Source organism: Carassius gibelio, chromosome A8 (assembly GCF_023724105.1).
Source record: "Carassius gibelio isolate Cgi1373 ecotype wild population from Czech Republic chromosome A8, carGib1.2-hapl.c, whole genome shotgun sequence".
NCBI classification, from domain to species: Eukaryota; Metazoa; Chordata; class Actinopteri; order Cypriniformes; family Cyprinidae; genus Carassius; species Carassius gibelio.
The window spans coordinates 26,440,342-26,464,621 of record NC_068378.1 but is presented as its reverse complement, the minus strand read 5'-3'; the positions used below and the strand labels follow the sequence as shown (position 1 = coordinate 26,464,621).

The window sequence follows — 24,280 nt, the reverse complement described above, 5'->3', positions numbered from 1 at the left end:
TTTTCCCCCCTGTATTTTTGATCAAATAAATGCAGTTTTGATGAGTATACTCCTGTAAAAAAGAAATTAAAAAAAAACATAAAGAAATCATTCTGTTCCCAAACTCTCTCTGTGTGTGTGTGTGTGTGTGTGTGTGTGTGTGTGTGTGTGTGCATAGCACTTACACACTAATCCCCACAATAATAAAGATGTTAAATACTCATCGGAGGAGGAAATAATGTTGCACCATAATGAAAGGATGTGAAACGTACACTTTTCTGTAAACTGAGCGAAACATTTTTTCACTGATTTAGGGTAGAGTAAGAATATTTCCTGTACTTCGATATAATTTTATATGCAATATTACCTTTTCTTTTCATCATCATCTTTAAGAATTCATGATCATTTCTGTTCAACTTTATTTCTCAGTTGATAAATCCATCCACAATTCATAAAACACAACACATGCAACTGAGGTACAAGAAGTATTGACATCCAAAAGTCATTGAAATCATTTAAAAATCAAATCGCCAGGGTGAAAAAAAAAGCCTCTGGTCAAATATTCATTTGTCACCAATGAACTGTTTGACAAAAACTTCCTGCTCTGATGTCCAGATCTGAATTTAAAAAAATTACAAACAGGCTCCGAAGTCCCGATCTGAATCAACGCAGTCGCGAACAGGCTCCGAAATGCCGAATTGAATCAACGGAGTCGCGAACACGCTCCGAAGTGCCGATCTGAATCAACGGAGTCGCGAAAACGCTCCGAAGCGCCGATCTGAATTAACCGAGTCTTGAACAGGCTCCGAAGTGCCGAACTGAATCAACCGAGTCTCTGATTACTGACTGAAGAGAAGACTCTTTCAGACAGTGCTGAGGAGGCAGGGTTAGCTGCCGGACAGCCGATAGAGAAGAGGAAGAGTGTGTTTCTTACCCCAGCAGCAGAAGACAGGCTCTTCTGAGGGAAGGACAGGAGGCTTGATGCAGTGTTTTGCTGTAGAACAAGGTTCTTTCTCAGCACCTGATCTTCTTCAGGAAATACTGGAATCTTTTAATAACATTTAGCATATTACTGTAGTCATGTTCATTGTTTTTATTATAACACATGGAAAGTTTATGAGAAAATTGTTAAATGTGTTCTTCCTCCTCTTCTTCATCCTGGGCCTGCACTGTCAACATCCTTCTCTGAGCTGAAAGGGAGGATCATCTTGTTAATGTTGCTCATGTATGTTCACAACCAGTCAAAATCTGGAATCTTTTCTTTAGGGCTTTCAAGAGAAGTCTCAAAATTAAAAAAAAAGTAATATTGTAAAAAAAAGAAATAAAGTTTTCATACTCTTTTTCAAATATACTTTAAAACATATTTATTGAAATAATTATGAGGCAAAGCTGAATTTTTCAGTAACTTTACTCCAGTCTTCAGTGTCACATGATCTTTTTCATAAACATTGCTGATTATCATCAATCAGTGCATTTACATGCACCTAATCACATTATTGCCGCTCTGATCACAGTGTGCATCTGCTCATGACGTACATGAATGATGTGAATCACATCTGCAGTTAGCTTACTACGGTCCTTAGTTCCACTGAACTCTATTGGTAACGAAGGAACTTGTGACCACAATTGGTTTTAGGGAAACGCACCCCATATTAGAAATGATGGGGAAGAAAACGTAGCATTTCTGGAGTCAAATTTTTTCTTTATGATTATTTTATAAACACAAAGTGCAAAACATTGAAAAAAAAGGTAATCTTTTGTAAGATTACAAAAGTCTTCTCTACCACTGGTATTCAATTGTATGCATTCTTGCTATTAGGCTGCCCCCCCTCACCCAAAAAAAAAACAAAATAAATAAATAAATGTAACTGTAGTGTAGACAAAAATTTGGGCAGCATAACTGTTTTCAACGCTAATAATAATCAGAAATGTTTCTTGAGCAGTAAATCATCATATAAGAATGATTTCTGAAGATCATGTGACACTGAAGACTGGAGGAATTAATGCTGAAAATATAGCTGTACATTATAGAAATAAATTACACTTTTAAAATATATTTAAACCTTTTGACCAACTGTGTACATTGCTACATTTAAATAAAAACTCAACTTGTAATAAACATTGCACACATTCTCAAAGAACTTACATTCTGGTGATTACTTCCTTCCCGCACGGCTGTCTTCTTCAGTCGTTCCCAGACCTCCTTGTTTTTAATCTTTCCCTCAAATCTACAGAAACAAACAAATCATTTTATAGACAATTTGAATAAGTCACAAATTGCAATAGTTATATAACTATAATCACAATACTCAATTATATATATAAAATTATAAATATATATGGAATCAGCACACAAGTATCGGGCTAGTATTGAATTGGCAGATTAGCGTATCATCCCAGCCCTAGTTACTACAGTCAAAACAATGAAACTCTCTTCAAGAGCGCACAATAACTGAGATTTAAAACTGTTAAAAGAAAAGGCTCAAAATATTGCACAGATATAATACCCAACATCAATATCTCATCCCTTGGTGTTTTGAACATTTCTATGAGTAATGCTACACGCTGTGACTCTGTGTTGCGTATTAATCTGCGCACTGGTTGTGTTTACGCGCTGCACACTGTATAGGAGCCATACACTTTCGTATTATAATACATTAGCACAATGAAAGATTAATAAGTCTTTCTTGTTCTGTCCCATCTACCACATGTTGCTGCCTTCATTACTGTGCTATACATTTAAAAGAAATGTATTTTACACACACACTTTTGCACATCCTGTCATACCGGTGACTAGGTGTTGCTGCAATAGACTCATTTTGCAGCATTAAGGTTAACGATTAATTGATCATTAATTTAAACGACGATCGATCATGGAAATGATTGAAAATTGACATCACTCCACACAGAAGTATAGAAATTCTACATTGATTTAAAAAAATGCAGAAAACGACACTGCTATCGGATCAGAATTACTTTCTCTTCTCATAGTGACAGCCAATCACATTAGTTTTCTGGTATTGCATGCACTCGATTGGCTTTCGTCTGGGCTAGGGTATTTGCATAAGGCGTTGTGACTGGAGGACGGCTGCATTGGCGCTTGAAAAGTTTTCAACTTCTATTTAGAATTTCTAGAATTAATTTCACCATGCTTGATGTCACTCCATTTAAAAGTAAACGAGAGGCGTTGACGCCCCGTGTGATGGAGCGTCTGGATACCGCTGCACAAATCTTTCAACCACGAGAAATGTAGTTCCTGCACGGCCTTACATCCTGGACAGCAGAATGGTCAGGATGACCTGAAACATAAACAACTGAAATCAATTTAAAAGTATTTAGTCTTGCCTGAGTGATGCTGAAACAACCAGGTTTAGTTTTTCACCCAGGATAAACTGCTTCCTGTGGAACAGTCTCCATGAAGAATGATCTCTTGATCCTGGATCCTTGCTGCCATCCACTTGGAGATGATTTGGAGGATATGTGGTTGTGTTTAAAGGGTAATGAATCACTGTTACAAGAATACTGTTAGCAGCACTATTGATCCTGTAGCTTATGTAAATGTTTTCAGTACCGAACAAGTCAGGAACCAAATTAGTACCAGTTCTTGAAACCCATCCCTACTTGTAATAGTTGTCTTGTTGCTGCTGCCCAGACTGTCTCTTCCCCTGATGATAAATATATGTGTTCATTTTAAAGCAATAAATAATACATTTAAACTACTAGGTGGTAACGAATATATTTCCTTATAAAAAACTCACTGAATCATTGACTCAACTGGTGGCAGTCAGGCCCTAAAAAAGTGAACAATTTGTTTACTTTTTGTGAAACGAAAGTATCAGATCAATTTGAGAATTAAACTAGCATTAATTTTTTTTTTTTTTTCATCAAAATAAATCATTAAGATCCCAAACTCTGACCAGTGTGTGTGTGTGTGTGTGTGTGTGTAGCACTTACACACTAATCCCTACAATAATAAAGATGTTAAATACTCATCTGAGGAGGAAAAAATGATGCATCATAATGAAAGGATGAGTGACCTACACTTTTTTGTAAACTGAGCCAAACATTTTCACTGGCTTAGGGTAGAGTAAGAATATTTACTGTATTGCGCAAGATAGTTCATACTTAGATATAATTTTATATGCAATATTACCTTTTCTTTTCATCATCATCTTTAAGAGTTCATGATCATTTCTGTTCAACTTTATTTCTCAGTTGATAAATCCATCCACAATTCATAAAACAACACATGCAACTGAGGTACAAGAAGTATTGACATCCAAAAGTCATTGAAATCATTTAAAAATCAAATCGACAGGTTAACAAAAAAGCCTCAGGTCAAATATTCATTTATCACCAATGAACTGTTTGACAAAAACTTCCTGCTCTGATGTCCAGATCTGAATTTAAAAAAATTACAAACAGGCTCCGAAGTGCCGATCTAAATCAACGGAGGCGCGAAAATGCTCCGAAGCGCCGATCTGAATTAACCGAGTCGCGAACAGGCTCCGAAGTGCCGAACTGAATCAACCGAGTCTCGAACAGGCTCCGAAGTGCCGAACTGAATCAACGGAGTCGGGAACACTCTCCGGAAGTGCCGATCTGAATCAACGGAGGCGCGAAAATGCTCCGAAGCGCCGATCTGAATTAACCGAGTCGCGAACAGGCTCCGAAGTGCCGAACTGAATCAACCGAGTCGCGAACAGGCTCCGAAGTGCCGAACTGAATCAACGGAGTCGGGAACACTCTCCGGAAGTGCCGATCTGAATCAACGGATGCGCGAAAATGCTCCGAAGCACAGATCTGAATCAACCGAGTCGCGAACAGGCTCCGAAGTGCCGAACTGAATCAACCGAGTCTCGAACAGGCTCCGAAGTGCCGAACTGAATCAACGGAGTCGCGAACACGCTCCGGAAGTGCCGATCTGAATCAACGGAGGCGCGAAAATGCTCCGAAGCGCCGATCTGAATTAACCGAGTCGCGAACAGGCTCCGAAGTGCCGAACTGAATCAACCGAGTCGCGAACAGGCTCCGAAGTGCCGAACTGAATCAACCGAGTCGCGAACAGGCTCCGAAGTGCCGAACTGAATCAACCGAGTCTCGAACAGGCTCCGAAGTGCCGAACTGAATCAACTGAGTCGCGAACACGCTCCGGTAGTGCCGATCTGATTTAACGGAGTCTCTGATTACTGACTGAAGAGAAGACTCTTTCAGACAGTGCTGAGGAGGCAGAGTCAGCTGCCGGACAGCCGATAGAGAAGAGGAAGAGTGTGTTTCTTACCCCAGCAGCAGAAGACAGGCTTTTCTGAGGGAAGGACAGGAGACTTGATGCAGTGTTTTGCTGTAGAACAAGGCTCTTTCTCAGCACCTGATCTTCTTCAGGAAATACTGGAATCTTTTAATAACATTTAGCATATTACTGTAGTCATGTTCATTGTTTTTATTATAACACATAGAAAGTTTATGAGAAAATTGTTAAACGTGTTCTTCCTCCTCTTCTTCATCCTGGGCCTGCACTGTCAACATCCTTCTCTGAGCTGAAAGGGAGGATCATCTTGTTAATGTTGCTCATGTATGTTCACAACCAGTCAAAATCTGGAATCTTTTCTTTAGGGCTTTCAAGAGAAGTCTCAAAATTAAAAAAAAAAGTAATATTGTAAAAAAAGAAAAAAGTTTTCATACTCTTTTTCAAATATACTTTAAAACATATTTATTGAAATAATTATGAGGCAAAGCTGAATTTTTCAGTAACTTTACTCCAGTCTTCAGTGTCACATGATCTTTTTCATAAACATTGCTGATTATCATCAATCAGTGCATTTACATGCACCTAATCACATTATTGCCGCTCTGATCAAAGTGTGCATCTGCTCATGACGTACATGAATGATGTGAATCACATCTGCAGTTAGCTTACTACGGTCCTTAGTTCCACTGAACTCTATTGGTAACGAAGGAACTTTTTAGGGAAACGCACCCCATATTAGAAATGATGGGGAAGAAAACGTAGCATTTCTGGAGAGTCAAATTTTTTCTTCATGATTATTTTATAAACACAAAGTGCAAAACATTGAAAAAAAAGGTAATCTTTTGTAAGATTACAAAAGTCTTCTCTACCACTGGTATTCAATTTTATGCATTCTTGGTATTAGGCTGCCCCCCCCCCCCCCCTCACCCAAAAAAAACAAAATAAATAAATAAATGTAACTGTAGTGTAGACAAAAATTTGGGCAGCATAACTGTTTTCAACGCTGATAATAATCAGAAATGTTTCTTGAGCAGTAAATTATCATATAAGAATGATTTCTGAAGATCATGTGACACTGAAGACTGGAGGAATTAATGCTGAAAATACAACTGTGCATTATAGAAATAAATTACACTTTTAAAATATATTTAAACCTTTTGACCAACTGTGTACATTGCTACATTTAAATAAAAACTCAACTTGTAATAAACAATGCCCACATTCTCAAAGAACTTACATTCTGGTGATTACTTCCTTCCCTCACTGCTGTCTTCTTCAGTCGTTCCCAGACCTCCTTGTTTTTAATCTTTCCCTCAAATCTACAGAAACAAACAAATCATTTTATAGACAATTTGAATAAGTCACAAATTGCAATAGTTATATAACTATAATCACAATACTCAATTATATATATATAATTATAAATATATTGAATCAGCACACAAGTATCGGGCTAGTATTGAATTGGCAGATTAGCGTATCATCCCAGCCCTAGTTACTACAGTCAAAACAATGAAACTCTCTTCAAGAGCGGACAATAACTGAGATTTAAAACTGTTAAAAGAAAAGGCTCAAAATATTGCACAGATATAATACTCAACATCAATATCTCATCCCTTGGTGTTTTGAACATTTCTATGAGTAATGCTACACGCTGTGACTCTGTGTTGCGTATTAATCTGCGCACTGGTTGTGTTTACGCGCTGCACACTGTATAGGAGCCATACACTTTCGTATTATAATACATTATCACAATGAAAGATTAATAAGTCTTTCTTGTTCTGTCGTGATCTACCACATGTTGCTGCCTTCATTACTGTGCTATACATTTAAAAGAAATGTATTTTACACACACACTTTTGCACATCCTGTCATACTGGTGACTGGGTGTTGCTGCAATAGACTCATTTTGCAGCATTAAGGTTAACGATTAATCGATTAATTGATCGTTAATTTAAACGACGATCGATCATGGAAATGATTGAAAATTGACATCACTCCACACAGAAGTATAGAAATTCTACATTGATTTTAAAAAATTCAAAAAACGACACTGCTATCGGATCAGAATTACTTTCTTTTCTCATAGTGACAGCCAATTACATTAGTTTTTCCTGGTATTGCATGCACTCAATTGGCTTTCGTCTGCGCTAGGGTATTTGCATAAGGCGTTCTGACTAGAGGACGGGTGCATTGGCGCTTGAAAAGTTTTCAACTTCTATTTAGAATTAATTTCTAGAATTAATTTCACCATGCTTGACGTCACTCCATTTAAAAGTAAACGAGAGGCGTTGACGCCCCGTGTGATGGAGCGTCTGGATACCGCTGCACAAATCTTTCAACCATGAGAAATGTAGTTCCTGCACGGCCTTACATCCTGGACAGCAGAATGGTCAGGATGACCTGAAACACATAACCAACTGAAATCAATTTAAATGTATTTAGTCTTGCCTGAGTGATGCTGAAACAACCAGGTTTAGTTTTTCACCCAGGATAAACTGCTTCCTGTGGAACGGTCTCCATGAAGAATGATCTCTTGATCCTGGATCCTTGCTGCCATCCACTTGGAGATGATTTGGAGGATATGTGGTTGTGTTTAAAGGGTAATGAATCACTGTTACAAGAATACTGTTAGCAGCACTATTGATCCTGTAGCTTATGTAAATGTTTTCAGTACCGAACAAGTCAGGAACCAAATTAGTACCAGTTCTTGAAACCCATCCCTACTTGTAATAGTTGTCTTGTTGCTGCTGCCCAGAATGTCTCTTCCCCTGATGATAAATATATGTGTTCATTTTAAAGCAATAAATAATACATTTAAACTACTAGGTGGTAACGAATATATTTCCTTATAAAAAACTCACTGAATCATTGACTCAACTGGTGGCAGTCAGGCCCTAAAAAAGTGAACAATTTGTTTACTTTTTGTGAAACGAAAGTATCAGATCAATTTGAGAATTAAACTAGAATTAATTTTTTTTTTTCATCAAAATAAATCATTAAGATCCCAAACTCTGACCAGTGTGTGTGTGTGTGTGTAGCACTTACACACTAATCCCCACAATAATAAAGATGTTAAATACTCATCTGAGGAGGAAAAAATGTTGCATCATAATGAAAGGATGAGTGACCTACACTTTTCTGTAAACTGAGCCAAACATGTTTCACTGGCTTAGGGTAGAGTAAGAATATTTACTGTATTGCGCAAGATAGTTCATACTTAGATATAATTTTATATGCAATATTACCTTTTCTTTTCATCATCATCTTTAAGAGTTCATGATCATTTCTGTTCAACTTTATTTCTCAGTTGATAAATCCATCCACAATTCATAAAACAACACATGCAACTGAGGTACAAGAAGTATTGACATCCAAAAGTCATTGCAATCATTTAAAAATCAAATCGACAGGTTAAAAAAAAAGCCTCAGGTCAAATATTTATTTATCACCAATGAACTGTTTGACAAAAACTTCCTGCTCCGCTGAATTAAAAAAACAAAAAAAAACAAACAGGCTCCGAAGTCCCGATCTGAATAAAAACAATCAACAATACATCCTAAAAGAGTTCTATTTTTTTTTTTAGAAAGAAAGAATACATTTTACTGACCCCAAACTTTTGAACTCTAGTGTTTATTGTTAGAAAATAATTCTATTTTAAATAAATGTTCTTCTTTTTAACTTTTCATTCATCAAAGAATGCTGAAAGTAGTATCACAGTTCAGCAGCACAACTCTGATAATAAATCATCATATTAGAATGATTTCTGAAGATCATGTGACAATGAAGACTGGAGGAATGATGCTGAAAATCACAGAAATAAAATAGATTTTAATGTATATTCAAATAGAAAAATGTTGTTTTACTCTATAATATATTTAACTTTTTCCCCTGTATTTTTGATCAAATAAATGCAGTTTTTATCAGTATACTCCTGTAAAAATAAAAAATAAAACATAAAAAAATCATTCTGATCCCAAACTCTCTGTGTGTGTGTGTGCATAGCACATACACACTAATCCCCACAATAATAAAGATGTTAAATACTCATCTGTGGAGGAAATAATGTTGCATCATAATGAAAATGTGTAAAGTACACTTTAAACATTTTTTCACTGATTTAGAGTAGAGTAAGAATATTTACTGTATTGCGCAATTTAGTTCATATTTAGATACAATTTTATATACAATATTACCTTTTCTTTTCATCATCATCTTTAAGAGTTCATGATAAATTCTGTTCAACTTTATTTCTCAGTTGAGAAATCCATCCACAGTTCATAAAACACAACACATGCAACTGATCGTACAAGAAGTATTGACATCCAAAAGTCCCGATCTGAATCAACCGAGTCGCGAACATGCTCCGAAGTGCCGAACTGAATCAACCGAGGAGCGAACAGGCTCCAAAGCGCCGATCTGAATCAACGGAGTCGCGAACAGGCTCCGAAGCGCCGATCTGAATCAACCGAGTCGCGAACAGGCTCCGAAGCGCCGATCTGAATCAACGGAGTCGCGAACAGGCTCCGAAGCGCCGATCTGAATCAACCGAGTCGCGAACAGGCTCCGAAGCGCCGATCTGAATCAACCGAGTCGCGAACAGGCTCCGAAGCGCCGATCTGAATCAACGGAGTCGCGAACAGGCTCCGAAGCACCGATCTGAATCAACCGAGTCGCGAACAGGCTCCGAAGCGCCGATCTGAATCAATCGAGTCGCGAACAGGCTCCGAAGCGCCGATCTGAATCAACGGAGTCGCGAACAGGCTCCGAAGCGCCGAACTGAATCAACCGAGTCGCGAACAGGCTCCGAAGTGCGGATCTGAATCAACCGAGTCGCGAACAGGCTCCGAAGTGCCGATCTGAATCAAAACAATCAACAATACATCCTAAGAGAGTTCTATTTTTTTTTAGAAAGAAAAAATAAATTTTACTTACCCCAAACTTTTGACCTCTAGTGTTTATTGTTAGAAAATAATTATATTTTAAATAAATGCTCTTCTTTTAACTTTTCATTCATCAAAGAATGCTGAAAGAATTATCACAGTTCAGCAGCACAACTCTGATAATAAATCATCATATTAGAATGATTTCTGAAGATCATGTGACACTGAAGACTGGAGGAATGATGCTGAAAATCACAGAAATTAAATAGATTTTAATGTATATTAAAATAGAAAAATGTTGTTTTACTCTATAATAATATTTACTTTTTCCCCCTGTATTTTTGATCAAATAAATGCAGTTTTGATGAGTATACTCCTGTAAAAAAAAAAAAAAAAAAAAAAAAAAAAGAAATAATTCTGATCCCAAACTGTGTGTGTGTGTGTGTGTGTGTGTGTGTGTGCATAGCACTTACACACTAATCCCCACAATAATAAAGATGTTAAATACTCATCGGAGGAGGAAATAATGTTGCACCATAATTAAAGGATGTGAAACGTACACTTTTCTGTAAACTGAGCCAAACATTTTTTCACTGATTTAGGGTAGAGTAAGAATATTTCCTGTATTGCGCAAGTTAGTTCATACTTAGATATAATTTTATATGCAATAATACATTTTCTTTTCATCATCATCTTTAAGAATTCATGATCATTTCTGTTCAACTTTATTTCTCAGTTGATAAATCCATCCACAATTCATAAAACACAACACATGCAACTGAGGTACAAGTATTGACATCCAAAAGTCATTGAAATCATTTAAAAATCAAATCGCCAGGGTAAAAAAAAAGTCTCAGGTCAAATATTGATTTGTCACCAATGAACTGTTTGACAAAAACTTCCTGCTCTGATGTCCAGATCTGAATTAAAAAAAATTACAAACAGGCTCCGAAGTGCCGAACTGAATCAACGGAGTCGCGAAAACGCTCCGAAGCGCCGAACTGAATCAACGAAGTCCCGTACAAGCTCCGAAGTGCCGATCTGAATCAACGGAGGCGCGAAAATGCTCCGAAGCGCCGATCTGAATTAACCGAGTCGCGAACAGGCTCCGAAGTGCCAAACTGAATCAACCGAGTCGCGAACAGGCTCCGAAGTGCCGAACTGAATCAACGGAGTCGCGAACACGCTCCGAAGTGCCGATCTGAATTAACGGAGTCTCTGATTACTGACTGAAGAGAAGACTCTTTCAGACAGTGCTGAGGAGGCAGAGTCAGCTGCCGGACAGCCGATAGAGAAGAGGAAGAGTGTGTTTCTTACCCCAGCAGCAGAAGACAGGCTCTTCTGAGGGAAGGACAGGAGGCTTGATGCAGTGTTTTGCTGTAGAACAAGGCTCCTTCTCAGCACCTGATCTTCTTCAGGAAATACTGGAATCTTTTAATAACATTTAGCATATTAATGTAGTCATGTTCATTGTTTTTATTATAACACATGGAAAGTTTATGAGAAAATTGTTAAATTTCTTCTTCATCCTGGGCCTGCACTGTCAACATCCTTCTCTGAGCTGAAAGGGAGGATCATCTTGTTAATGTTGCTCATGTATGTTCACAACCAGTCAAAATCTGGAATCTTTTCTTTAGGGCTTTCAAGAGAAGTCTCAAAATTAAAAAAAAAAAAGTAATATTGTAAAAAAAGAAAAAAAGTGTTCATACTCTTTTTCAAATATACTTTAAAACATATTTATTGAAATAATTATGAGGCAAAGCTGAATTTTTCAGTAACTTTACTCCAGTCTTCAGTGTCACATGATCTTTTTCATAAACATTGCTGATTATCATCAATCAGTGCATTTACATGCACCTAATCACATTATTGCTGCTCTGATCAAAGTGTGCATCTGCTCATGACGTACATGAATGATGTGAATCACATCTGCAGTTAGCTTACTACGGTCCTTAGTTCCACTGAACTCTATTGGTAACGAAGGAACTTTTTAGGGAAACGCACCCCATATTAGAAATGATGGGGAAGAAAACGTAGCATTTCTGGAGAGTCAAATTTTTTCTTCATGATTATTTTATAAACACAAAGTGCAAAACATTGAAAAAAAAGGTAATCTTTTGTAAGATTACAAAAGTCTTCTCTACCACTGGTATTCAATTTTATGCATTCTTGGTATTAGGCTGCCCCCCCCCCCCCCCTCACCCAAAAAAAACAAAATAAATAAATAAATGTAACTGTAGTGTAGACAAAAATTTGGGCAGCATAACTGTTTTCAACGCTGATAATAATCAGAAATGTTTCTTGAGCAGTAAATCATCATTTAAGAATGATTTCTGAAGATCATGTGACACTGAAGACTGGAGGAATTAATGCTGAAAATACAACTGTGCATTATAGAAATAAATTACACTTTTAAAATATATTTAAACCTTTTGACCAACTGTGTACATTGCTACATTTAAATAAAAACTCAACTTGTAATAAACAATGCACACATTCTCAAAGAACTTACATTCTGGTGATTACTTACTTCCCGCACTGTTGTCTTCTTCAGTCGTTCCCAGACCTCCTTGTTTTTAATCTTTCCCTCAAATCTACAGAAACAAACAAATCATTTTATAGACAATTTGAATAAGTCACAAATTGCAATAGTTATATAACTATAATCACAATACTCAATTATACATATATAATTATAAATATATTGAATCGGCACACAAGTATCGGGCTAGTATTGAATTGGCAGATTAGCGTATCATCCCAGCCCTAGTTACTACAGTCAAAACAATGAAACTTTCTTCAAGAGCGGACAATAACTGAGATTTAAAACTGTTAAAAGAAAAGGCTCAAAATATTGCACAGATATAATACTCAACATCAATATCTCATCCCTTGGTGTTTTGAACATTTCTATGAGTAATGCTACACGCTGTGACTCTGTGTTGCGTATTAATCTGCGCACTGGTTGTGTTTACGCGCTGCACACTGTATAGGAGCCATACACTTTCGTATTATAATACATTATCACAATGAAAGATTAATAAGTCTTTCTTGTTCTGTCCCATCTACCACATGTTGCTGCCTTCATTACTGTGCTATACATTTAAAAGAAATGTATTTTACACACACACTTTTGCACATCCTGTCATACTGGTGACTGGGTGTTGTTGCAATAGACTCATTTTGCAGAATTAAGGTTAACGATTAATCGATTAATTGATCGTTAATTTAAACGACGATCGATCATGGAAATGATTGAAAATTGACATCACTCCACAAAGAAGTATAGAAATTCTACATTGATTTAAAAAAAATGCAGAAAACGACACTGATACCGGATCAAAATTACTTTCTCTTCTCATAGTGACAGCCAATCACATTAGTTTTCTGGTATTGCTTGTGTAACCCAGGTTACAAGAGCCAGCACCTGTGAATAGAGAAAAATATATATTACCACATATGTAAATAAAATAAGACTATTTTATTAATATCATCCCATTATTTTATTCATATTCATATTATATATCGAATTCTCAACTTATACTAAGTGAAATAATTAATAACAGAAAATGTCTAGGAAAATAAGTAAAATTAGAAACTGGCCGTTTAAGAGTAACCCCTCCCTCAAGGTTGACGTCAAAAAAGAAAAACAGAAAAAGGGAGAGAACGGTGAGAAGCGGAGACATGGCGATTTAGCAAAAACAGCTTTTGAACAGAGATTTAAAGTGTTTTAAGTTAAGTCGATCTGTAAGAGAAGTGTTTTGAAATATGAGAACAGTGTTCGCTCGTTAGCAGTAAAGTGGTGCTTACATTAGACGATCGCGATTGCACTGGATCTGAAGAAAATAGGAAACAGAAAAGAGTTAATTCACTCGAGAGAAACCAAAAGAGAGATTTTTATTTTTCCATCCGGGATTGTTCTGTTCACTCACTATTTTCTTGGTAAGTGAATTACATGTATATGTATTTGTCTGTCCTTTATATAAATTAGTTAGTGTAGTGTTTCACTACAAAACAAACGTCTAAATTATGCTTTATTTCTGTTCAATGTTTTAGAAGAAAAATATATGTGTATATATGTTGATTTGTGGTCAAATGGTTATTTTATGTCAATAATATGTGCTGAAAGTGTGATGCTAAGCACAGGGAGTTATGCTAACCATGCGGTCTTAGCTAATGGCTAACGCATTGATTTATATGGGTTGAGTAAGTTGAGCAAATCAGTTGTTGTATTTTAATGAGAAATGTGTTTAAAGAAAAAGAGATGTGTATATTGTGAGTGCAATTGTACATTTTTTCAGTGTGTTACTGAAATATGCTTTTGATATTGAGAGCTCTGATATTAATTGTAATTTTCTGCCTTGTTTTGCAAGGTTGGGTTTTTTTTGTTGGTTTCTTTTCTTTTTTTTTTCTCTCTTCTTTGTTTATTGATGTTCCTGAGAGCAATGCTGATTCTGGATCTGGAGTTTTGTTGACGTTTGGAAGAATTGTTTCTGCTGTCCATCGAGAGAGAGAGAGACACACGGTTGCAGAAACTGGCGAGCCATCCCATTTCATAGAATCTGGAAGTTGTTCATCACACTGGTAGGAAATATTGTGTAAACCTGTTTTTTACTTTTTGGACACATTTTTTGCTAAGCATCGAAACTCTTTTTCACTCAAGGATCTGAGTATTTTTGTTTCCACGTTGGACATTTATTTCAAAGGACTAAGTATTTGCTTTGGACTGATACCTTTTCATCTGGTTATTTACCTGTGCATTTTTGTTGTTTACTTTCTGTTGAGTTTTCTGAAAGAGTGTAAAACATTGTTGGTTATTTTAAGAGTGAAACTTTGAATTTACATTTTCAAGAGTGTGAAGTTGTATCAAACCAAAGAGTTATATATATTATATCATAATCTCATTAAACTATAGATAAATAAGTATAAAATAAATATAAATATATAATTAATATAATCAAATAATAGATAAACATATTAAGAGGTATTTAGGAGCTCTACATAAAGTGAGAGTTAAAGTGACTACTGTAAGTAGTTATTTCCATTAATTGAAAGGTGTTTGGTTCACTTGAGATTTACCATTGTCTATTCAAATTGTTATTCTTTTGCTCTTTCAAACAATCAAAATCTACATAAATACTTACCTTTTCCAGAAGTTGTTGTTGTGTTCTTTCTCCTGCTGCAATCCTGACTCCTGAGCGAACGTAGTCTTCTGATCCGGCCCCACACATACATAGAAGTAGCTGTGAAACAAATTATTTCCTTCCGTGCATTCTTCGCGGGTGTTACAGGGGAAAACTTGGCGAGCCAGCCAGGAGTCTTGGTTGCAACAAGAGTCTGTGAAAGAACCAGAGAAAAATAAACCTGTGAGCCTCAGAAACTTAATCTTTAAAAGCAAAAGATGGAGATAGTGAAACAGGAAAACGTTAATGTAGAGAACGCACTTTTGATTGAAGGCCTTACGTTAACTGAAGTTGACAATGAAATAGAAAAATATTTGCAAAGATTTGGCTCAATTAGCAAAAATCTCATAATTGACGACCCAGAGTCTGAGTTCCATAGAAATGCTATTGTTGAATACAGCCACAACTCAGCGATCCAGAAGTTACTTCCCCTTCTGCCCTTGACTCTAGGCAGTCTTTCTGACCCAGCTGTCACTTTCCGTGTCCGTACCCTTCCTCCTGCATACACTAAGCCCACTAGTCGCACCGCCACAGAAGGGTATCTTGAAGAATTAAGAGCCATTGCCAAAGAAAGTGGGAGGCCTTTTCAGAGTGTCCTACAGGAAGAATTGGAGAAAATCGCAGATACTCATTCTGTCAACCCTCCTCCTGCAACAGATGCTCAAGATATTGAGAATAAAAACCCAACCAAGAGTGAGATTACCTTTGTGTCCCCACCTGTTTCGAGAGTCACTACGGAGGATGTTAGTGTACCCACCAGTCTCACATTTCCTGTAAATTTCATAGACCCACCCGGTGTCCAGAGGATGGTCGTTGAGCACATAGTGAAAAGCGACAATACTTCACAGCAGACTTTGATTCGTCTGAGGGCCTTCTCTGGGAAGTCCCCACGTCCCCCAAATGAGCCGGATTTCGACACTTGGCGTGCGAGTGTCGACTTCTTGTTGAATGACCCTTCCATTTCTGACTTGCATAGAACCCGGAAAATTCTGGATAGTCTCTTACCTCCAGCAGCTGATGTTGTGAAGCATGTGCACCCTCCAGCCTTACCTGCTGCTTATCTTGAGATCTTGGAGTCTGTGTATGGTTCTGTAGAGGATGGTGATGAGCTGCTGGCTAAATTCATGAGTACCTGTCAGAATCAGAGTGAAAAGCCATCAGGTTACTTGCACAGGCTGCAGGTCATTTTGAGTACGACGATCAGACGAAACGGAATAATGGAAACAGAGCGGGATCGCTACTTGCTGAAACAGTTCTGCAGAGGGTGTTGGGACAATAGCCTCATCGCAGATCTCCAGCTTGAAAAAAGAGAAGCGCATCCACCTGCTTTTGCCGAGTTGGCAGTGCTTATACGTACTCAAGAAGATAAACAAGCTTCGAAGGAGGAACGTATGAAGAAACATCTTGGACTGTCAAAACCTTCAGCTGGTTTTCCAAAGCTTCGAGTACCTTCCAATCAGATGTTGGCTTGCCCTTGTGATATACCACATTCTGAGAATTCTGAAATGAGTCTGTTAAGGAAGCAAGTAGTGGAAATTCAGGCTCAAGTCACAGCCCTGAAACAGCCACCAGATCAGAAGAACAAGAAAGGTTTCTCTGAGAAGGTTGAGCTAACTGCTCTGAAGGGGATGGTGGAGGAGTTAAGCACCCAGGTTGCGGCAGTGAAGGAGTCAGTAGCCCAAAGTTCAAAATCAAGCGATTTGGAGGAATCAGAGATTCGTAAGCTGCGAAGTCAAGTGGCTGAACTGCAAGCTCAGAGTGCTATTCGTCAGACACCTCAAGCATTCTATATGCAGAGACCGCTTGATACAGTGAGGAACAATGACCCCAGGAAAAGCTCATTGAGGACTGATAGGCCTCGTGCTTGGTATTGTTTTTCCTGTGGAGAAGATGGACACCTGGCAGTTAATTGCGAAAATGCAGCGAACCCCGCTAAGGTGACGGAGAAAAGGGCTAAGCTGAGAGAGCAGCAGCGTGCTTGGGACTCTCAGTATGGAAGGCCTACTCAGCCTTTAAACTAAAGAAGGTCTTTGTAGGAGGGCATACGAAGACCATACATTCAGACTATCGCCCTGAATGTTTTGAACAGAACGTTGATACAGATAGACATAACACACCGCCGTCAAACTGCTTGCCCAAAGGGTTAGTAGGAGTGAAGTGTACGGCAGAAGTTATGATTGGAGACAAAAAAGTGAACTGTCTGCTAGATACAGGCTCACAAGTGACTACGGTCCCTCAATCATTTTATGAAAATAATCTGACAGACTCTCCCTTGAAACCACTGGGTAACCTGTTAGAAGTTGAAGGGGCTAACGGTCAGGCTGTACCATACTTAGGATACATTGAGTTAACCCTAAAGTTTCCTGCAACGTTCATTGGGGTGGAAGTTGAAATTCCTACTTTGGCTTTGGTGGTGCCAGACTTGACGAGTTCCCCACAGATCCTAGTTGGAACTAACTCCCTTGATGTGTTGTATAGCAAGAGTGCCAAAGAGAGTTCAGTGAAGCTTCAGTCCAGTCTTTGTGGATATCAGGCAGTACTTAGAGTGTTGGAGGCCAGGTGGATTCGAGCTACCAGCGAGAACCTTGGGTGTGTAAAAGTGAAAGGGACCTCTGTGGAAGTTATACCTGCAAAAAGTACAGTAGTTTTGGATGGTGCAGTTCATCTGAATGGGCCCTACATGAAAGGATGGGTGGCCCTTGAACCACCATCGATTCCTTTGCCGAATGGAATCTTGATTGCAAGCTGTCTGCACTCTCTACCCCATAAGCATCCAACTAAGTTATCAGTCCTGCTGAGGAATGAGACACAAACTGACATACGACTTACTCCTAAAACTGTGTTAGCGGAAATCCATGCAGTCCAGAGGATCATGGGCCAGCATCAAGGTTTAAGCAAGGAACCAGTGGAGAGAGAACGTAACACTGGCAACCTCACCTTTGATTTTGGAGACTCCCCTTTATCTGCAGAATGGAAGGAGAGGATCTCAAAGTTTCTGAGTTCTAGGCCTGAAGTCTTCTCGCAGCATGACCTTGATTATGGTCACACGACAAAAGTGAAACATCAAATAAAACTAAGCAATGAGACACCGTTCAAGCATAGGGCTAGACCTATTCACCCTCAGGACGTCGATGCTGTGAGAGCTCACCTCCAAGAGTTATTGTCAGCTGGAATCATACGCGAGTCCGAATCCTCATTTGCCTCGCCCATTGTTGTGGTTCGTAAGAAAAATGGTGGAGTAAGATTGTGCATCGATTTTAGGAAGCTTAATTTGCAGACAATTAAGGATGCTTATGCGCTTCCAAACTTGGAGGAAGTCTTTTCCACGTTGACTGGGTCGAAGTGGTTCTCCGTGCTTGACCTAAAATCGGGATTCTACCAGATCGAAATGGAAGAAACAGACAAGTGTAAGACAGCGTTCGTTTGCCCATTTGGATTCTGGGAATTCAATCGAATGCCACAAGGAATATCCAATGCACCGAGCACGTTTCAAAGATTGATGGAGCGTTGCATGGGAGACCTAAATCGAAAAGAGGTGTTGGTGTTTATCGACGATCTCATTGTGTTCTCAGAAACTCTGGAAGAGCACGAAGCAAGGTTGTTACGTGTCTTTAATCATCTGAAGGAGTATGGATTAAAGCTATCTCCTGAGAAATGCCATTTCTTCCAGACATCTGTAAAATATCTGGGCCATATTGTCTCTCAGAGTGGAGTGGAGACAGATCCCTCGAAAACTGAAGCTCTGAAGACTTGGCCGAGGCCAACGAATCTAAAAGAGTTAAAGTCCTTCCTAGGGTTTGCCGGGTATTACAGAAGATTCGTCCGGGATTTCTCTAAGATAGTGAAGCCTCTTACAGATCTCAAGGCTGGATACCCTCCACTCCAAAAGAGTAGGAGTAAGAGGTTGAAAGATGGATATTTCAATCCCAAAGAGGAGTTTCATGAGAGATGGACTCCAGAGTGTCAAATTGCCTTTGATTCCATCATTGACAAGCTTACGTCTGCGCCTGTACTTGGTTTCGCTAACCCCAAGCTCCCCTATGTGCTACACACAGATGCCAGCACCACAGGGCTGGGCGCAGCTTTATATCAGGAGCAAGAAGGGCAGAAGAGAGTTATAGCTTTTGCCAGCAGAGGACTGACGAAAGGAGAGAGCCGATACCCTGCACATAAATTAGAGTTCCTGGCGCTGAAATGGGCAGTTACCTCCAAATTCAGTGATTATCTTTACGGAGCGGAGTTCACTGTTGTCACGGATAGTAATCCTCTGACATACATCCTTACCTCGGCAAAGCTTGATGCCATTAGTTACCGTTGGTTGTCCAGCTTATCAACCTATAACTTCAAGCTGCAGTACAGAGCTGGCAGCCAAAATCAGGATGCCGATGGGCTCTCTCGCCGACCACATGGTGAACTTCTTGATGACTGGGTCTCACGGAAAGAAAGAGAAAGAATCAAACAGTTCGCTCTGCACCATTTCATGGAGCAAGAAGCTGAGCCATCTGTTGTTCTTGCAGACACCATAAAAGCGATATGTGACCGACATCAAGTGGTTGGATCAGCTGAGAATTCAAGCTCTTCTGATATTTCACTTACCTTGATCGAATCCCTCACTTGCCATGAAGATGCTTTGCCCAAAGAGTTCCAGCAGGAGGATGAGCATGGTCTTCCAGATCTCCCTCAGCTGTCTCCATCGTCTTTAGCAGACCTGCAGAGAAAAGATTCAGAGATAAAAGCTGTCATAGAAGGATTGGAGAGTGGTAAGAAGCCCAGTAATCTTGGGAATCAGTCGTCTACTTTGCGGTTGTGGTTCAAGGAATGGAATCGACTTGAGTTAAAGAATGGGATATTGTACAGAAAGAAACAAGATCACGGGGTTCCCTTGTATCAGCTGGCGCTTCCCATTTTTCTTAGAAGTACAGTGTTGAGAAGTCTCCACGATGATATGGGTCATCTGGGAACTGACAGAACTTTAGATCTTGTCAGATCAAGATTCTTTTGGCCAAGAATGTCTCAAGCAGTGGAGAAAAAGATCAGGACATGTGAACGTTGCGTTCGTAGAAAGACCGCACCGGAAAGAGCAGCACCCTTGGTGAGCATAAAAACTAGCATGCCACTGGAGCTGGTGTGCATAGACTTTCTGTCTTTGGAACCAGATCGGAGTAATACCAAGAACATCCTGGTTATTACAGATCACTTCACCAAGTATGCAGTTGCGATACCAACCAGGAACCAAACTGCTCAGACTGTTGCCAAAAGTCTATGGGACAATTACTTTGTACACTATGGGTTCCCAGAAAAATTGCATAGCGACCAGGGGGCAGACTTTGAGTCAAAAATGATAAAAGAACTGTGTAAGATTGCCGGAATACGTAAAGTCCGAACCACCCCTTACCATCCAAGAGGGAACCCTGTGGAGCGATTTAATCGCACACTTCTCCAAATGTTGGGAACACTGGAGAATGAGAAGAAATCTCAGTGGAAGGAATTCGTAAAGCCCCTGGTACATGCTTATAATTGTACCCGGAACGACACTACGGGATACACACCTTACGAACTTATGTTCGGACGGCAACCCAGGTTGCCAGTTGATTTGGCTTTTGGATTACCGGTGGATGCCCCTACAAAGTCACATTCCCAATATGTGCAAGATTTGAAAGCAAGATTGCGAGAAAGTTATGACATAGCTACTAAGAATGCTGAGAAAGTGGCTGGACGTAACAAAAGGAGATTCGACAAAAGAGTGGTCGCTTCTAATCTGGAAGAAGGAGACAGAGTTCTTGTGAAGAATGTGAGACTAAGGGGTAAACACAAATTGGCTGACAAATGGGAGCAAGGAGTTTATGTAGTTGTCAAAAGGATTCGTGATTTACCTGTTTACGCTGTCCAGCCAGAAGGAAAGACAGGCTCTCTAAGGACTTTGCATCGAGACCTGTTATTACCCTGTGGGTTTTTGCAGCCAAGCAGTCCTGATATACAATCTAAGGGAAAGGTTACTAGGAAACCTAAGACCAGGAGTTCTTCTAATGATGTAGAGGTGCTGGGATCAGAATCTGTCGCCGAAAGCCAAGAGTCTGAGGATGAACAAATCCTATGTAGTGTTCCAGGGAGATCCTTAGAATCTGACATTGAGATTGTTACAAGTTACTTACCTCGTGTTCTGGAAGGAACATCTGGCTTACCTGTACCTGAGCCTGTGAGGAAGAGCTTACTTGCCCTGGAATCCGAAGAGGATTTTTCAGTGGAACCTGTGGACGAATACTTACCTGAAGAGCAACCTGTGGAGGAAAATGCAGGAAGTACTGAGTTACTGAGTGAGGAGAAAAGCAGTGAGGCAAATGAAAACCGTCATGTTGCAGTTTCACAGAAAGAACAGACCGAAAATGCTGATCTTGAGGATATTATTCCCAGACGCTCACAGAGAGAGCGACACCCCCCTAAAAAGTTTGAATACCCCACATTAGGAAATCCACTCACCACAGTGTTTCAGTCTTTATTGCAAGGCTTAAGTAAGGCAGTCGAGTGCTCCTTTGAAGAGTCTGTGGTTCCCCCTATCATCGATGTGTAAATGCACAGGGACGTGCATATATTCCGTGAGGGAGGATGTAACCCAGGTTACAAGAGCCAGCACCTGTGAATAGAGAAAAATATATATTACCACATATGTAAATAAAATAAGACTATTTTATTAATATCATCCCATTATTTTATTCATATTCATATTATATATCGAATTCTCAACTTATACTAAGTGAAATAATTAATAACAGAAAATGTCTAGGAAAATAAGTAAAATTAGAAACTGGCCGTTTAAGAGTAACCCCTCCCTCAAGGTTGACGTCAAAAAAGAAAAACAGAAAAAGGGAGAGAACGGTGAGAAGCGGAGACATGGCGATTTAGCAAAAACAGCTTTTGAACAGAGATTTAAAGTGTTTTAAGTTAAGTCGATCTGTAAGAGAAGTGTTTTGAAATATGAGAACAGTGTTCGCTCGTTAGCAGTAAAGTGGTGCTTACATTAGACGATCGCGATTGCACTGGATCTGAAGAAAATAGGAAACAGAAAAGAGTTAATTCACTCGAGAGAAACCAAAAGAGAGATTTTTATTTTTCCATCCGGGATTGTTCTGTTCACTCACTATTTTCTTGGTAAGTGAATTACATGTATATGTATTTGTCTGTCCTTTATATAAATTAGTTAGTGTAGTGTTTCACTACAAAACAAACGTCTAAATTATGCTTTATTTCTGTTCAATGTTTTAGAAGAAAAATATATGTGTATATATGTTGATTTGTGGTCAAATGGTTATTTTATGTCAATAATATGTGCTGAAAGTGTGATGCTAAGCACAGGGAGTTATGCTAACCATGCGGTCTTAGCTAATGGCTAACGCATTGATTTATATGGGTTGAGTAAGTTGAGCAAATCAGTTGTTGTATTTTAATGAGAAATGTGTTTAAATAAAAAGAGATGTGTATATTGTGAGTGCAATTGTACATTTTTTCAGTGTGTTACTGAAATATGCTTTTGATATTGAGAGCTCTGATATTAATTGTAATTTTCTGCCTTGTTTTGCAAGGTTGGGTTTTTTTTGTTGGTTTCTTTTCTTTTTTTTTCTCTCTTCTTTGTTTATTGATGTTCCTGAGAGCAATGCTGATTCTGGATCTGGAGTTTTGTTGACGTTTGGAAGAATTGTTTCTGCTGTCCATCGAGAGAGAGAGAGACACACGGTTGCAGAAACTGGCGAGCCATCCCATTTCATAGAATCTGGAAGTTGTTCATCACACTGGTAGGAAATATTGTGTAAACCTGTTTTTTACTTTTTGGACACATTTTTTGCTAAGCATCGAAACTCTTTTTCACTCAAGGATCTGAGTATTTTTGTTTCCACGTTGGACATTTATTTCAAAGGACTAAGTATTTGCTTTGGACTGATACCTTTTCATCTGGTTATTTACCTGTGCATTTTTGTTGTTTACTTTCTGTTGAGTTTTCTGAAAGAGTGTAAAACATTGTTGGTTATTTTAAGAGTGAAACTTTGAATTTACATTTTCAAGAGTGTGAAGTTGTATCAAACCAAAGAGTTATATATATTATATCATAATCTCATTAAACTATAGATAAATAAGTATAAAATAAATATAAATATATAATTAATATAATCAAATAATAGATAAACATATTAAGAGGTATTTAGGAGCTCTACATAAAGTGAGAGTTAAAGTGACTACTGTAAGTAGTTATTTCCATTAATTGAAAGGTGTTTGGTTCACTTGAGATTTACCATTGTCTATTCAAATTGTTATTCTTTTGCTCTTTCAAACAATCAAAATCTACATAAATACTTACCTTTTCCAGAAGTTGTTGTTGTGTTCTTTCTCCTGCTGCAATCCTGACTCCTGAGCGAACGTAGTCTTCTGATCCGGCCCCACACATACATAGAAGTAGCTGTGAAACAAATTATTTCCTTCCGTGCATTCTTCGCGGGTGTTACACTTGCACTCGATTGGCTTTCGTCTGGGCTAGGGTATTTGCATAAGGCGTTCTGACTGGAGGACGGCTGCATTGGCGCTTGAAAAGTTTTCAACTTCTATTTAGAATTTCTAGAATTAATTTCACCATGCCTGACGTCACTCCATTTAAAAGTAAACGAGAGGCGTTGACGCCCCGTGTGATGGAGCGTCTGGATACCGCTGCACAAATCTTTCAACCACGAGAAATGTAGTTCCTGCACGGCCTTACATCCTGGACAGCAGAATGGTCAGGTTGACCTGAAACATAAACAACTGAAATCAATTTAAATGTATTTAGTCTTGCCTGAGTGATGCTGAAACAACCAGGTTTAGTTTTTCACCCAGGATAAACTGCTTCCTGTGGAACGGTCTCCATGAAGAATGATCTCTTGATCCTGGATCCTTGCTGCCATCCACTCGGAGATGATTTGGATTATATGTGGTTGTGTCTACAGGGTAATGAATCACTGTTACAA

General features: G+C 38.7%; 2 long non-coding RNA genes across 2 annotated transcripts in view; both read right to left on the bottom strand.

Annotated features, from left to right (window-relative positions):
- LOC128019057 (uncharacterized) overlaps positions 1-24,280 on the bottom strand; it is a 36,862-nt gene that overhangs the window by 2,958 nt on the left and 9,624 nt on the right. The gene's annotated exons all lie outside the window — the stretch shown is intronic.
- On the bottom strand, positions 14,094-23,748 carry LOC128019059 (uncharacterized). The gene is made up of 3 exons (XR_008185053.1): positions 23,641-23,748; positions 14,864-14,899; positions 14,094-14,691 (listed from the first exon to the last, which is right to left on the bottom strand). It is a non-coding gene; the product is annotated as an uncharacterized LOC128019059 (long non-coding RNA).